This window comes from Hyla sarda, chromosome 7 (assembly GCF_029499605.1).
Source record: "Hyla sarda isolate aHylSar1 chromosome 7, aHylSar1.hap1, whole genome shotgun sequence".
Lineage (NCBI taxonomy): Eukaryota > Metazoa > Chordata > Amphibia > Anura > Hylidae > Hyla > Hyla sarda.
The window spans coordinates 80,816,070-80,830,134 of NC_079195.1; the positions used below are offsets into that span (position 1 = coordinate 80,816,070).

Genomic DNA, 14,065 nt, shown 5'->3' on the forward strand with positions numbered 1-14,065 from the left:
CCCAGTGTTGAAATGTGGGACCTAGTAGATTATCTTAAAGTCCTATAAGTCATCATTTGGGGCTTCCATGACAACCCACAGATTATGATCAGACCTAGATCTGGGAAGCTTGGAGACAAAGGGGGAGATTTATCAAAACCTGTCCAGGCGAAAAGTTGCCCAGTTACCCCTAGGAACTACTCAGATCGCTTCTTTCATTTTGCAGAGGTCTTGTAAAAAATAAGAGGCAATCTGGTTGCTATGGGCAACTGGGCAATTTTCCTCTGGACAGGTTTTGATAAATCTTCCCCCATATTCACCACTTTGAACTCTGTCATGTTCCTCAAAACATTCCTGAAAGTTTTTTGTGGTGGGAATCCAGCTGCCATGAATTGGTTTGTACTATGTTTACATGGGTGGTGTCACAGTAACATCCACAGGACCCAAGGTTTGTCAGTAGAACATTGCCAAGAGCAGAAGACTATGTTTACATGGCAGAATTTCTGAGCAGAACTCTGCTTGGAAATTGAGCCGCAGCACAGTCTCGTTGATTTCAACTGTGCACTCAGTGGCAACCAGGTCAATGTTTCTGCTTATCCTGCTTGGAAATGCATTTCCAAGCGGTCCTAGTGTCACCAAATCAGATAAGTATGTGGAATTATGCACGTTTACTGTGTGAACATGGCCTAACACTGTCTTCTTCCCTTTATACATCACACCAGGCTTCTTCCCATTATAGATCACACAAAGCCACCTATTGCTCTAGGTTCCTGTTCTGATGCTGTCATATACAGTGTAGGCTCTTTTGGTGGTGCACTGGGGTCAACATTGGCACCCTGACAGTCTGCAGCTACATAGCCCCCCATTCGCAGTATGTTTGGAGGGTTCTTGTTAGGGATCGACCGATTATCGGTTTGGCCGATATCATCGGCCGATATTCTCTATTTTGGACATTATCGGTATCGGCAATTACCTTGCCGATAATGCATCGCCCCCCCCCCTGCACTCCTGCTGCGTCCTGCGTTACACTGCGCAATGACGAGTGACGTCCTCAACGCGATGTCACCGTGAGTGCGCACAGTGACAGCTCAGGAGGACGCCAGAGCCAGAAGTAGCGTGGACCCTGGGCCCAGGTAATTATTAAACCGGGAATGGGGGAGGCAATGGGGCAGCGGCGGTGGTCTCTGGCCGGGGCGGTGCGGGCGGCGGCGGCGGTAAGACTCAGGACCCCAGGACAGGCAGGGGGAGAGAAGCGGGCGGCAGCGGCAGTCTCAGGCACTGCAAAAGCCGCTGCAATGATCTGCAGCGGTGTCCCGGGGGGGGGGGGGGGGGTTAAAGAGGAGATAAATAGCCCATAACTTATACCGGAATATCGGTATAAGTTATCGGCTATCGGCCCTAACCTCCACAGAGTATCGGTATCGGCCCTAAAAAAAAAAAAACAATATCGGTCGATCCCTAGTTCTTGTGCCATTTTTCCTAGCAAGCAGAAACCTTTTTTCTGCAGTTTCTCCTCCCAGGACCCTGTTGCTGGTTCATTGTTCCTTTTTTGCCCCACCAGGCTGTGATGTGTAGGACTACCTCAGTATGGTGGGACTTTAGTTATAGATATGCTACTGACATTGGGGCGGGGTGCAAACTTGCCGACATTGGCAAAGGTCTGATAAGATCTACTTTGGCAAAGAAAAAATGCCTAGGTCGATTGTGTCAGGGCTGGTTCAAGGATTTTTTCCATACTAGGCAAAAGCTCATTTTGCCGCCTCCCCACAACCTTTGAGGGTCTGGCCCTTGGTCTAAGTAAAAAATGTATATTTGTATGACGTGTAAGCTTGGCCTTAAGGCCAGTGTTTCCCAACTAGGGTGCCTCCAGCTGTTGCAAAGCTACAACTCCCAGCATGCCCGGACAGCCTTTGGCTGTCCAGGCATGCTGGGAGTTGTAGTTTTGCAACAGCTGGTGGCACCTTAGTTGGGAAACACTGCCTTATGCTGTGTTCCCTCATTTGTTTGTGAATAATACCACCATACAATGACTAAATAACACTGCCATACTAGAACTGAACAATTCTGCCATATTAGGACTGAATAACTCCACCAGAACAGAACAATACCGCCATACAGTGACTGAATAACATCACCAGAAAAATAGCGCTATACTGTGACTGAATAACATCACCAGAACAGAACAATACCTCTATACTGTGACTGAATAACATCACCAGAACAATATCGCTATACTGTGACTGAATAACACCACCAGAACAGAACAATATCGCTATACTGTGACTGAATAACATCACCAGAACAGAACAATACCTCTATACTGTGACTGAATAACATCACCAGAACAATACCGCTATACTGTGACTGAATAACATCACCAGAACAGAACAATATCGCTATACTGTGACTGAAGAACATCACCAGAACAGAACAATACCGCTATACTGTGACCTAATAACATCACCAGAACAATATCGCTACACTGTGACTGAATAACATCACCAGAACAGAACAATACCGCTATACTGTGACTGAATAACATCACCAGAACAGAACAATACCTCTATACTGTGACTGAATAACATCACCAGAACAGAACAATATCGCTATACTGTGACTGAATAACATCACCAGAACAATATCGCTATACTGTGACTGAACACCACCAGAACAGAACAATACCGCTATACTGTGACTGAATAACACCACCAGAACAGAACAATACCGCTATACTGTGACTGAATAACACCACCAGAACAGAACAATACCGCTATACTGTGACTGAATAACATCACCAGAACAATACCTCTATACTGTGACTGAATAACATCACCAGAACAATATCGCTATACTGTGACTGAATAACACCACCAGAACAATATCGCTATACTGTGACTGAATAACATCACCAGAACAGAACAATATCGCTATACTGTGACTGAATAACACCACCAGAACAGAACAATACCGCTATACTGTGACTGAATAACATCATCAGAACAATACCTCTATACTGTGACTGAATAACACCACCAGAACAGAACAATACCGCAATACTGTGACTGAACATCATCAGAACAATACCTCTATACTGTGACTGAATAACACCACCAGAACAGAACAATACCACTATACTGTGACCTAATAACATCACCAGAACAATATCGCTATACTGTGACTGAATAACATCACCAGAACAGAACAATACCACTATACTGTGACTGAATAACATCACCAGAAAAATACCGCTATACTGTGACTGAATAACACCACCAGAACAATATCGCTATACTGTGACTGAATAACACCACCAGAACAGAACAATACCGCTATACTGTGACCTAATAACATCACCCGAACAATATCGCTATACTGTGACTGAATAACATCACCAGAACAGAACAATACCGCTATATGGTGACTGAATAACATCATCAGAACAATATCACTATACAGTGACTGAATAACACCACCAGAACAGAACAATACCGCTATACTGTGACTGAATAACATCACCAGAACAATACCGCTATACTGTGACTGAAGAACATCACCAGAACAATATCGCTATACTGTGACTGAATAACATCACCAGAACAATACCGCTATACTGTGACCTAATAACATCACCAGAACAATATCGCTACACTGTGACTGAATAACATCACCAGAACAGAACAATACCGCTATACTGTGACTGAATAACATCACCAGAACAGAACAATATCGCTATACTGTGACTGAATAACATCACCAGAACAATATCGCTATACTCTGACTGAATAACATCACCAGAACAGAACAATATCGCTATACTGTGACTGAATAACATCACCAGAACAACATCGCTATACTGTGACTGAATAACACCACCAGAACAGAACAATACCGCTATACTGTGACTGAATAACACCACCAGAACAGAACAATACCGCTATACTGTGACTGAATAACATCACCAGAACAATACCTCTATACTGTGACTGAATAACATCACCAGAACAATATCGCTATACTGTGACTGAATAACACCACCAGAACAGAACAATACCGCTATACTGTGACTGAATAACATCACCAGAACAATACCGCTATACTGTGACTGAATAACACCACCAGAACAATATCGCTATACTGTGACTGAATAACATCACCAGAACAGAACAATATCGCTATACTGTGACTGAATAACACCACCAGAACAGAACAATACCGCTATACTGTGACTGAATAACACCACCAGAACAGAACAATACCGCTATACTGTGACTGAATAACATCACCAGAACAGAACAATACCGCAATACTGTGACTGAATAACATCACCAGAACAATATCGCTATACTGTGACTGAATAACACCACCAGAACAGAACAATACCACTATACTGTGACCTAATAACATCACCAGAACAATATCGCTATACTGTGACTGAATAACATCACCAGAACAGAACAATACCGCTATACTGTGACTGAATAACATCACCAGAAAAATACCGCTATACTGTGACTGAATAACACCACCAGAACAATATCACTATACTGTGACTGAATAACACCACCAGAACAGAACAATACCGCTATACTGTGACTGAATAACATCACCAGAACAGAACAATACCGCTATACTGTGACTGAATAACATCACCAGAACAATACTGCTATACTGTGACTGAATAACATCACCAGAACAATATCGCTATACTGTGACTGAATAACATCACCAGAACAGAACAATACCGATATACTGTGACTAACATCACCAGAACAATACCGCTATACAGTGACTGAATAACATCACCAGAACAGAACAATATCGCTATACCATGACTGAATAACGTCACCAGAACAATATCGCTATACTGTGACTGAATAACATCACCAGAACAGAACAATACCGCTATACCATGACTGAATAACATCACCAGAACAATATCGCTATACTGTGACTGAATAACATCACCAGAACAATATCGCTATACTGTGACTGAATAACATCACCAGAACAGAACAATACCGCTATACCATGACTGAATAACATCACCAGAACAATACCGCTATACTGTGACTGAATAACATCACCAGAACAGAACAATATCGCTATACCATGACTGAATAACATCACCAGAACAATATCGCTATACTGTGACTGAAGAACATCACCAGAACAGAACAATACCGCTATACCATGACTGAATAACAATACCGCCATACAGTGACTGAATAACATCACCAGCACAGAACAATATCGCTATACCATGACTGAATAACACTGCCATGCCAGAACAGGCTTTTCAGTTTAAGAAGAAAAACTTTATTAGGATAAAATGTGTTCTAAATTGTTGTTCCATTCCTACAACTCCCATCATGCCCTGGCAGCCATAGTTGTAGTTTTCAAGCAGCTGTAGAGCCACAGGTTGTGAAGTAAACCATGTTGCTCATAACAACCAATCCCAGCGCAGTTTTCATATGTGAGGAGAACTCATGAAATGAAGGCTGCGCTGTGATTGGTTGTTATGGGCAACAAGGCTAGTCTCTGCAGTATGGACCGTACCAGGGAGCGGCGGGGGCGGTATAGACGGCGCTGTCAGCGCTCCCCCCTCCGCCGGATGAGTAATGAGTAATGTGAGCCGCTGTGGAAGTGACTCCATCAGCACCTGTGACGGCAGATTATCCGCACACGGCTCCGCCCTCCCCGCGCTCTCCTCCCGCCCTCCCTTCTTCCTCCTCCAGCCGCCGCAACTCCGCCTCCTCCACCCCGAGATCCGCCATCCTTCCTCGGCAACACTCAGCACTGCGACTCCCTGGGAAGCCCCGGCAATGCCTGCGGGGAGGATCCCACCTCCCCCTCTCGTTGACTAGGAGGCTGGTGACCGTGCGCCCCTCCCTCCTCCTCGCCGCCGTCGTCTTGCCGGTTTATGTAAGCGACCTCTCGGCGGGCTCCATCCTGGTTATCATGACCCAGATCTGGGCGCTCGGCAACATCTCGCTGCTCGGTGACAATAGCAGGGACTAGTGCTCCGCCGCCCTGTGCCAGCTCACACCTCGTACCAGCCCGGAGTGCCCGCCCGGAGCCATCAGGTATTCCGCTTCCCTTCTGTCCGCTTGTAGGTCAGCGCCAGAGGCCACGGAGGAGCCCTCTATCACGACTGTCACGGTACGATCCTCCGATCAGTATCCCGATGTGATGGCTGGTCGGCAGTCGTGCCCATCACCATACAGCTGAGTTCTTGATCTGGGGATGTAATGATAAGATATCGGATCGATTATAGCTTTCATCGATGTCTATGGTCTGAGCAAGGTGCTGCCCTTAACCCCTTCACCCCCGAAATGCTATGGGATGTCTGATTATTCGCTGTAGTCGGACCATCTGCTGCTCCCATGCACTGCTGGGTACAAGGCGCTGGCAGGCAGCTGGTCTGGGCATGTGACTCAGGTTTAGCATAGTCTGCTGAGTCCAGTCATGACCTGCTGGGCACGGCTACAGTGCCATTCACAACAGTAAGGGCAGTGGGTCTGATTGTGGGCACAGCTTTGGTAAGGGGCCCTCTGCAGCATCCGTGTAGGGGCAGACAGGCACATTTCATATGCTTGAGCAGGGCACATGCCAGCCAGTGATACAGGAAATGCAGACGAAGGCTGTCTGATGGAGGGCACTAACCTGGTGAAGGGCACCCCTCCCAGTAGTAGGCAGGATGGTGTCATATGGTGGAATGGGGCACATATCTGCCATGGGCTGCATTTCTGACCTGACCCTGCATCACCACTTCTGTGATGGTGGGCACTAACTTGGATGAGGGCTCTCCTAATCCATCCTAGGAGCAGGCAGCTCTCCTTTTGTGGAGTGGAGCACGTCAGTCCTGGCCTACATGTCTGCTCTGTGCTGATGGGCATATACCCTTGCCCCCTATAAAATCTCTGCTTTCATTACCACCTGTCTTGTGGGCAATAACATGGGCTAGGGCTACTATGGTCCATACAAGGAGCAGGCACATCTCATATTGTGAAGTGGAGCACATGTCAGCCCTGGGCGGCCCTTGTGATATGTGCTTGCATCACCACCTCCCTGATGGGGGGCACTAACCTGGGTGAGGGGCCCTTGGGCCTTCCCAGAATTAGGGAGACGTGTTTCATGTTGTGGAGTGGAGCACATGTCAGCCCTGGGCGGCCCTTGTGATATGTGCTTGCATCACCACCTCCCTGATGGGGGGCACTAACCTGGGTGAGGGGCCCTTGGGCCTTCCTAGAATTAGGGAGACGTGTTTCATGTTGTGGAGTGGAGCACATGTCAGCCCTGAGCTGCATTTTCTGTTCCTTATTAAGCTCTGTGCTTGCATCACCAGCTGCTGACTTGTTCTAGAGCCCCCTAATGGGTCATGTTTTCAGGATTTCCTTTCACAGGGGATAGAACTGTGGTGATGGCTGATTGACTGACCATAAGTATATAACCTGTGAAAGACTAAGGAAATCCAGAAAACATGACCCATTTGGGGGGTCTTGAGGACCAGCTAGAGAAACGTTGTTCTAGAGGCTTTGACTTTGATGAGGGTTTACGCAGTGTGTTTCGCAGTATTTACTCACATCTGTGGAATCTACATCCAACCAGAATGATGTAGCGGCTGGGTGATAAAATTACTTGGTGTCTACTTTGTGTGTATTGTTAAACAAGGGGTTAAATGAATATTACTTGGGCCTGGGGTTTATTTGTTGCCTGTGTTGGTGTGGATTTCCTCGCAGTACTTGGCTTTGCTCTTATGTTTTCTGGGAATGTGGCCCGAGGTTAGGAGTTTACATGGTGGGCCCCACTATGTACCACACTCCAAACATGTTGGTGCCATATGAGTAATGGATATACCTGGAACAGTGTGTAAACTTCATCATGGCTAAAGACAGTCGTAAGCATAGTAATATATCTGCTTCTGATTGTAGCTAAAATCTGGATGTCTGGTGGTGGGAACGTGCTGTACCACATGGAAATCTGTCATATTGGTAGATTCGCTTGTATAATCAGATGAATTGTCTTTGTACCCCATAATTGTAAGCGCTGCGGAATCTGTAGGCGCTATATAAATAAAAAAAAAGTGGATTGCTATCGGTATGGGGAAGGTTAGGTAGCCAATGCATCTCTTCATGTAAGTTCTAGATTTCTCCGTGTTTAAAGGATGTCCCTCTTTCCTAGCTTGTGCTCTCCTAAATCTCTGACTAGTCCACTATTTTTCCTTTTGTTGTGCAATGAGTGGCATTCCAGTGGTGATACCTCATCTCTAGTCACCACTCAATTGTGGGCAATGAGCGTTACTGGTTCCCAGGTGTGGTATAAACACTATACCTGTCCACAGAGTGCAGTCATGACTCCCCACCCTGGATGTTGTACACGAGGTGTGCCAAGCTGTTGTTCTTTAGATGTATATCATGTTCAATACTTTGACAGCTTGTAGTTATTTAGTATAGAGAGACATTCCCCTTGAATGCACCTTGTGAGCCTACACCAGAGGCTTAACCCTCAGACATGTGAAAGGAAGTCATATTTGCACTTCATGAACTTTACTCAGGAAGGGAAACTTCTACTCTGCATTGCACAATGGTATCAATAACAGTAGGTCACCCACTCACTTTACACTGCCCCCTTACATGTAAAGAAAGTGGCAATGAAGCCATTCCAGAGTCTGTTCCTGTTAGTATGTGAATGTTTCAATGGAGAGAATAGGTAATAGCGTTTGCTCATTTTGTTATCCTTTTAAAGTTCAAGACATTAAGTCCATAACCTTCTTGCCAATGCAGTAAACCATTCCATTAGGACTTTATTTCCAAAGATATCCACAAGGTTTTGTATGAACACACAGGCAATGGAACTATGACAGAGAGGAAAGAGAGTTGGACCTGGTGCTAAGCTATATACCATTGCTTCAACTTTTCCTCTCAACAATCCAGCAAGACTGTTAGGCCTCATTGATGTCATCCAGTTGGAAGATATGATATAAAAAAGGATTAAACAAAACCAAGTAACCAGTGTACCCCGAAATCCTCTGCTGGTACAGAAAGCTGCCCATACACCATTATCGGACTGTTGGTTTCTTGGCAACTAGGTGGCCATGGTTGGTCAGGGCATCTATTGGTGTCCATAATGCACATATGTCATTTTTCCAGCCAACAATTGTACCCAAATACGACTGAAACATGAACCTCCCAGATTAACTCCGCCATAGAGATCGTTAATTTTCTGGTATCCTTTGTGTGTTAAAAAAAAAAAAAAAAGCTTACGTAATTGGCAGTGTTATCTATCTTTATTGGTCTTATTTCCTGGCAGCTGAAATGAAGTCTGTATGGCTTTAAGATGCGACTGTGCCACTGCCAACCCTCGTGATAAAGCAGGGAAAAGGCTTGGTTGCATTCATAAGAGAGGGCACATGCGGAACCCTGTTTTTACTAACTGCAAATCTTTCTAAACTGGTCTTTTGAGCTGTTTTGTTGTGTAATTGAGACTTTTGATGTAAATCCTGATCCTTTCTAGCCCATACTGACATTAAGTCAATGGCTTGCTTACTACATCGCAGGTTCAGCACACGGCTGACTGCTTTAAGTAATACATTTTTATAGGCTAGGTGACACTGACATCAAGAAGCGGGAGCCCTGACCATCTTTAGGCCTTCTCTCCCTTTATGGGTATGATTCCCCCTATGTGACTGAAGTTTGTAAGAAGTCTTTGCACTGAGATAAGCAGTAAGGGGGAGATTTATCAAAACCTTGCCCAGTTGCCCATAGCAACCAATCAGATTGCTTCTTTCATTTTGCAGACGCCTTGTTAAAAATGAAACAAGAGAGCTGATTGGTTGCTATGGGCAACATTTCCTCTGGACAGTTTTTGATAAATCCCCCCCCCCCCCCCTTTCACACAGCCGGTATGCCCCGTCAAATATGGCCTTTTTTTTTTTTTGCAGTTTGTCGGCCGTAATTTCGACGGGTCATAACGGCCAATAACTTGTCCCGATGGACCCCATTATAGTCAATGGGGTCTGTCAGGCACCATTATTTTCGGCGAGAATAGCTGGAGAAAAAGACGGTGCAAGCACTATATTTTTTCTCCGGCTGTTCTCGATTCTTAAATAACAGGCTTCACACTACCAGAGACAACCGGCAGTGTGGATGTTGCCTGGGGGTTCATTTACTTTATTGGGTGCAGAGCAGATAGGTCTGTCTGCTATAAAAGGACTTTAGTTTTCACCCCTGAGCAGCTATATTGGCTCCTGATAAGGTGAAACATCTGTACATACATCCTTCTACATAACCTTCAGTCTTCTTTCAGACAATACAGATAGCGGTTTGACCTTTGACAGGATAAGGACAGTCCCAACAGCCAGGGCTGGCAGGATTGTGCCTCTTGAAATTCTGTTCAGAGTGCGCTCATTGACCCGTGATCAATCATTTACCATGGAATGTGCTGCCGGCAGTTTACTGTTCTCCTGCCCAGGATGTGTCTGAGGACATGTCTAACATTGTACCTTATACAACCCCTGTAAAATGGATTTTTACCTGTCAAGGTCCCCCATCCCCAGATTAGGATGGATAGATGTGCTGCTTCTTTTTACGCCAGTTTTATTTCTTGCTTGCCTCTTTGAATTATATTAGGTTTTGCTGAACATAACTAGAGATGAGCGAACTTACAGTAAATTCGATTCGTCATGAACTTATCGACTCGGCAGTTGATGACTTATCCTGCATAAATTAGTTCAGCTTTCAGGTGCTCCGGTGGGCTGAAAAACGTGGATACAGTCCTAGGAAAGAGTCTGCTAGTGCTGAAATCCCACCGGAGCACCTGTAAGCTGAACTAATTTATGCAGGATAAGTCATCAACTGCCGAGAAGTTCGTGACGAATCGAATTTACTGTAAGTTCGCTCATCTCTAAACAGAACACTAAGAAATAACTTATTGCCACCTTTATTCTTGTACTGGATACCGGGTATATCACACAGGTAGACCAGTGACTGACAGGAATCCACTTATTGCTACCTGGATGTTTAGTGGCCAGTTTTAGGTCTGTTCATCAATAAAGTTGTTGGATTCAAAACGGGCCTGGATGCATTTTTGGAGAGTAATAACATTACTGGTTATGGATTCTAGATTTATAGGGACAGAAGGTTGATCCAGGGATTTATTCTGATGCCATATTTGGAGTCGGGAAGGAATTTTTACCTCTCTTATGAGTTTTTTTTTTTTTTTTTCCTTCCTCTGGATCAACTCTGTAGGGACTCATTAGGGTTATAGGTTGAACTTGATGGACTCTGGTCTTTTTTCAACCTCATGAACTATGTTACTATGATTTTCTTTTTATATCTGCAGATGCATGTAGCTGTTAGAGCGCGCCTTTTAACGCCATTCTCCAGATCAATATAGATTTTTGCTGTCTAACTGGGGGCCACCTTGCTTTCTTTTCAGCCCCATTGTTGCCCTAGATCAGTGGTCTTCAACCTGCGGACCTCCAGATGTTGCAAAACTACAACTCCCAGCATGCCCGGACAGCCGTTGGCTGTCCGGGCATGCTGGGAATTGTAGTTTTGCAACATCTGGAGGTCCGCAGGTTGAATACCACTGCCCTAGATGATGCGACCTGACGACTCCACCATACGTTTCTAAGGTGATCTGTTATGGGCTTGGGGTGTCATCCATCCATTGGCTGCTGATGGGGGTGAGAAGGTATGTACTGGGGAAATGTAGTATTAGATAGCATCCTTTCAAACGATCTCTCTGCATTAAAATATGTAGAAAGAGTCTGTAAGGCACTTCAGGATTGAAAGATGGACTTTAGAGGCCAACTAGACCACTCTGAGTGCCAATATAGAGCTTTTATAGCTATGAATAGCAAGAAGTTAGTTACTCAGCACTAAAAGAACTTTATGTACATTGGGTGGTGGGATATGTTCACTTCTTGTAGTATTTATTTACTAGTATTTGTGTAGGACCTTCTCCTTTATGTTACGACAGTTTGGCAGACAGTGGTCTCCTCTCCCTACACGTGCATTCTTGTTCTAGAGGGAAATAAGCCGCTGCCAGACATTTTTTGGTGGCTTATTTCTATGGACAACCAATGTATAGCGCTTTCTAATGTAACCCTTTCAATCCTTCTACTTTCTGCATCATCTGTTGGGGAAGAGACAGGAGGACCCATATAACATACAGATTTAAAAAAAAAAAAAATGTAAAATGGCAGACTTCGTTGACTTTTCTGTAGTGTGGATTAGGACTTAATAATTTGATGGTTATACATTTCGTATAGCAATTGGCTGAGCATTATTTTAGCTGACAGTTAACCCTCTCCACCCGTGTATACATGCACATGCTGTGCCTGGCCAAGTGAGCTTTGACAAAGCTGGCAATTTCCCTTAAGTACAAAAAGTGCCCATATACCTTTAGTTGGCTGGACCACCAGTGGCAGTGGGTTCAGCCAACTTCAGAATAATGTCTCCCAACTCTCCACAGATAGGTTTGTTGAGAAGGGTCAGCCATGCTGTTCTCGCAGCCCAACCTTTTTGAGCAGTCTGGTTGCGGCTTCCTCATAGACAGCATATGAACATGTGTATGGGCAGGACAGGCGGGCCAACGGTCATTCACAGTGTATGGGTGCCTAAAGGAATAGAGCATGTATACAGACCATTCTCTCTCCCGACTTGACTTGGTAGACTCATACGCATTGGTGGGGCTTCTGGGATTGGTGAGTTTGATCAAATGTTTATGGCCAACTTAATAGTTTAGTGGTGTAACAGCAGGCCTGGTAGTGGGGCATGTAGATTCTTCATTTCTAAGCCTTGTGGCCCTTATCTCTTCTTTCTTCATGTACAGTGTCCACACTAGGCTCTTATCACTGGGGCCTTGGCCCTTTTCCTGGGACTCTTGTTTTCCCCTGAGGCTGAACAAATAAACACTTTAAGGACCTCTGACAGAGTAGAGGAGAGAAATGTGAGTTGCAACATTCTGAAGAAAGCATGATAGAATGACTTTGTATGGGGCCAGAAGAGATACTGTTGTATTATTCGTGAGGGACAGGGAAGGGTCTTTGACACACAGCGCTGAACATGTAACAGGAGGGATTTTCTTTCTGATGTATTAAGTTCCAGGAATAATAAGGAAGCAGAAAACATGGCTTTACCTGCCTATGACCCAGCTCTTTGTCTTCTCTATCACATGCTCACTTGGATTTCTGTTTTATGACCATCTCTATCTGTTTTTGTTGAGGCCGCTTGACCTGAACGGTATCACAGGACCTGGTTAATGATTAAGAAGTTAGCCCAGATTTTTGTTATCTCAGACAGCACAGCCTGACTGAAAGACAATATACGGAAAAGCACATAGGATTCAGATTACAGACATTTAAACTCCTGAGCTACATCTGGCATAAAAAGAGAACCGAAAAAAATCTTCTCCTGTCCTACATGCCAGAAAATACTGTAAGAGTTCCCCTCCGGGTTCACGGTTCCTCTCTGCTTAACAATTAAGATGTAAAATCATTCATCTGTCTATTACTAAGGCCAAGATTTATGACTGCTAAACTGCATGTTCCTATGACATTGGTATTACTAAGTAAAGCCACAGCTGCTGTACTCGCCTGAACCTGCTTCTAGGACCAGGTAGCTGTGTTAGCAATCTGTCAGGGCCTTTATGAGCAATGTAATCCTATAGTGTCAAATTTTACCCTGCTACTGCAAGGCAACAGTAAAGCTACTATGATAAATGTTTGGTACTGCTTGTATATATGGTTTGGTATGGCCTGTGCCTCCGTAAAATGAATTCAGATTCTTACAGTCATGGCCGTAAATGTTGGCACCCCTGAAAATTTTCAAGAAAATGAAGAATTTCTCACAGAAAAGGATTTCAGTAACACGTTTGCTATACACATGTTTATTCCCTTTGTGTGTATCGGAACTAAACCAAAAAAGGAGGAAAAAAAGCAAATTGGACATAATGTCACACCAAACTCCAAAAATAGGCTGGACAAAATTATTGGTACCCTTTCAAAATTGTGGAAAAATTAAGATTGTTTCAAGCATGTGATGCTCCTTTAAACTCACCCGGGGCAAGTAACAGGTGTGGG

General features: G+C 44.5%; 1 protein-coding gene across 4 annotated transcripts in view; it reads left to right on the forward strand.

Moving 5' to 3' along the window:
• JMJD1C (jumonji domain containing 1C) overlaps nt 1–14,065 on the forward strand; it is a 322,607-nt gene that overhangs the window by 189,400 nt on the left and 119,142 nt on the right. Inside the window, exon 1 of one of the 4 annotated variants that reach the window (XM_056529802.1) lies at nt 5,543–6,062. The exons of 2 other annotated variants lie outside the window; for them this stretch is intronic. The gene's annotated coding sequence lies outside the window, so the exon portion shown is untranslated. Of the gene's footprint in view, nt 1–5,542; nt 6,063–6,108; nt 6,139–14,065 lie in introns of those variants that run through there. One more of the 4 variants, XM_056529803.1, reaches the window with a different exon arrangement.